Here is a 3,403-nt window from a genome sequence, read left to right on the forward strand (position 1 = left end):
GTTAGATAAATTGTATAAGTATAGGAAACTAGTTTAAACTAGGTTTCTTCTTATCTCTTTACTTCTCTCTCTTATCTCTTGTAACCTCCTAGAGAATCAACTTGTATGTCAAGATTTCTATTCTATAAATACAATGCGGCCCGAGACAAAGGGTTCTACGCTTCCTCATACAAGCTGGTAATAATAACCATAATGATGAAATTACCAAATGGAAAAGGATTATTCGCACACAAAAACTGTGTAACAGACCAAACATTTCATGAGAAATTACCAAGATTGCAAAATCTGGTAGGCCGCCAATACTAATTATTAACATGAAATGCAGAGGCACAATTTGGTATACCCCTGTACCATATAGAGATACAGAGATACGGTCATAGAAAAGTCTGAAACTGAATTCCATTTTAAGTAGCACATAGACGAACCTGTAATGAAGTTATTTCGTAGAAAATAAGAGTGGGAACATTACAAGTAGATGCATTGCTGAACTAATAAGTTGGATGAGAACTGCAATGCTCAGTAACGAAAAATATCCATATTGCCCAAGTATATATATTACAGTAACTAATAGGCAGCCTAAAAACCTATGTGATGGGTATAGATGATGCGGCATGAATCAGCAAGTAATATTGTCGCATATATGCAGAGAAGGAAAACACAAATAAGCTAGACCACTGCATGGTTTTATGACACCAAATTATCACCTGAAAACTGAAACGATGAATAAACACTTCTACAAACCAAATATGCATTATTCACTGAAACTAGCGGAAACAATGTTGCAAACATTCTGTCATGAATTGGGCATGAAGGCCATCCTTTTTTTCCACTAAAGCAAGTTATATGATAGATAAATATAGTAGCTGCTGCTGTCAGCAGCTGAAATTACAGAACCAAACAACAAAACCGATAGCTGCAACCAACTAAGCATTACTAAAGATCTAAACAAGCGCAATAGCACATAAAATAAACTACTGACAAAACCCTTCAAGCGGCAGGTTTGGATTTGAAGCTTGAGCTTAGACACCACCTCTTCCGCCAAGGTATAATTCTGATGGGTAGGCCACAAAACATTCCATCACTGAGTGAAGTAGATCATTTCTTTGAGTGTAAGGCTAGAAACAAAAGCAGCGACATAAAAGTTGGGCTTTGGGCAGAAGACAAAGCAATCTTCAAAATGGGGACCCACTACACTTTTCGCATCTGCTGGAGGGCACATCAAAAGGATCAGCCATTGACAAATCATGGGTGTTCCTGTTGTCTCTGAAATGAACATTAGTGCCGCATCTGAGTTCAATTTGAGCATCTTGAGAAATTCTATCATCGGTCCGCAGTAGCCGACGTTGATTAGCAAACCAGTCGTACTGCCTGTGGTAAGGCAATGTGATTTTCATTTCCTTTAGCACCTTTGCATTCAAAACAAAGAACTTGGCTAAGTGAATACACAAAGGGATGATGCTGTCATAATTCTTCAACAATACTTCTTTGAGATGCAGGTCAAGGCATTCAATTGGTTCCGGTAGGTGGTACTCCTGGGGATTACTACTCATAGGCAACCTTGACGGGAACTGGAAATGCAGGGAACAAATAATACAAAAGAAGTTGCCAACAGGTTAGCAATACGATAATTGGCTAGATAACACATCAAGTCAAATTCTGATTTGACATCTAAAGCAGGCAACTATGTAATGTACTCACAAAGACATACAGCCTCTCCAAGCAGGGGAAGCACTTGAGGAAGTTAACCACTATATCCAGATTAGTGTAGTCAAGAAGCAACACCCTCACGCTGTGCATTTTGGTTGGCAAGCCAACAGCAATCATACTCTGCAAAGACATTAGAAACAAGTTCATTCATAAGAACAACAGCCTGCATATAGGAATGCTGAATGAGCAATGGATGAAGGCTGCTGCTACCTGGAAAACAGTGGTTCCAAGCTGAAGTTTTCTTATGCTTTCAGAGAGCGCACCCAGTATGTTCAGTTTAGGTGCCGAGATTACCCGTATGGTTCATGGGCCAGCCTGTGGATCAAGTGGTAGCAATCTCTCAAGGCAGGGGGCATCCCCGATGACCAACTCTTGCAAAGGGACACTTTCTGTAAACTGATTAGTGCAAAAGCCTACACTCTTAAGAGTTTGGGAGCTGATGCAGAGGCGACGAAAGCCATAATTTTCCTTTAGCTCAAGGCTTTCCAAGGCATAGCAGCCAAAGAGCACACTGTGGAGAGCATCCTCCGAGATGGTGACTCTATCCAGGGTGAGTTGCTCGAGGCATGGAAACTTGAGTGACAGCTTCACAATGGAGTTGGAGAAATGACAGCAGCCAAATTTGGCCACATGGAGTGTGGGCGCGAAGCGGTAGAAGGAGGATGGCAGCAGGTAGATGAAACTACTGCTGCCGAACCAGCCGTCAGAGATGAGCTCAAACTCCTGTAGCTTGTCCAGGGCAGTCTTCCATCTTACCATCATAGTTGAGATAAGAGAGGCAGACAGACAAGCGGCGTGCCGGGCCAGGATGCACAGAGAGGATCTTTGAAATCAAGGCGTTCCTCTTTAAAAAGAACTCGTTGCTGTTGAGTTGTTGATTCATGACGAGGTTGAGAGGAGCGGAGCGCCACAGCGGACGCCATCGGCGAGAGATGACCTGCGTGCGGAGACCTTCCTTGGTGGGGAGAAGAGAGATGATACTGCAGAGGACGGCGTCCGGGAGGCGGTCGATGTGATCGACACTCCCCGCTCCCTGGTGGATCTTGGTCCACGTCGATGATCTGGAACTTACATTTGTTGGTCTCACCTGCAGGCGCCGCCACAGGAGCCGCCTCCTCGGCATGTATCGCCCCCGCCGCCTGCCCTACATTCGCCGCCTCCTCGGCATGCATGTATGTGGCGTGGCGGCGGCGGCGGTTTTCTCCTCAGATCTCGATTTGGTTGGGAGGCGGCGCTCCTTTCCGGTCAGATCAGCGGCGGTGACGCAGATCGGCGACGACATGGCTGTGGTGCGGCGGTGGCGTAGGAGGACGGCACCAGCAGCGACGGATCTGGCGTTGACTCAGTCGGGCTGATTCGGTGTGCTACCGATCTCAATCGCTGTCAGCGGTACACTGCTCATGGACTTGATCTGCAACACGAGGATGTCTGGGGCACCGGCCCTAGGCTTGGTGGTGGTGGCCTTCTTCTTCGTCGGAGGTGGTCGGCCAACTGGCTGTGCATGGAGTGGGGACGAGCGGCTGCCGGTGAAATCCGTGATCCGACTTCGGTCGTGGCGGGTGTCGACAGCACCTACGCGTCGTTACCTTCTTCAAGGCGTCACCTTTGCAGTCTCTGTCTTCCCACTCGCACCAGTCAGTGTCGGGCTGCTTTGGCACCGTGGTGGTGCTTCGGCCGTTCAGGCGACGGCGGCTAG

The 3,403-nt window shown here is 46.8% G+C and overlaps 1 pseudogene; it reads right to left on the minus strand.

Moving 5' to 3' along the window:
- Window positions 1–731: 731 nt before the first annotated feature.
- Window positions 732–2,879, minus strand: LOC123395852 (annotated as a pseudogene).
- Between the last annotated feature and the right edge of the window lie 524 nt (window positions 2,880–3,403).

This window comes from Hordeum vulgare, chromosome 1H (genome assembly GCF_904849725.1).
Source record: "Hordeum vulgare subsp. vulgare chromosome 1H, MorexV3_pseudomolecules_assembly, whole genome shotgun sequence".
NCBI lineage: Eukaryota > Viridiplantae > Streptophyta > Magnoliopsida > Poales > Poaceae > Hordeum > Hordeum vulgare.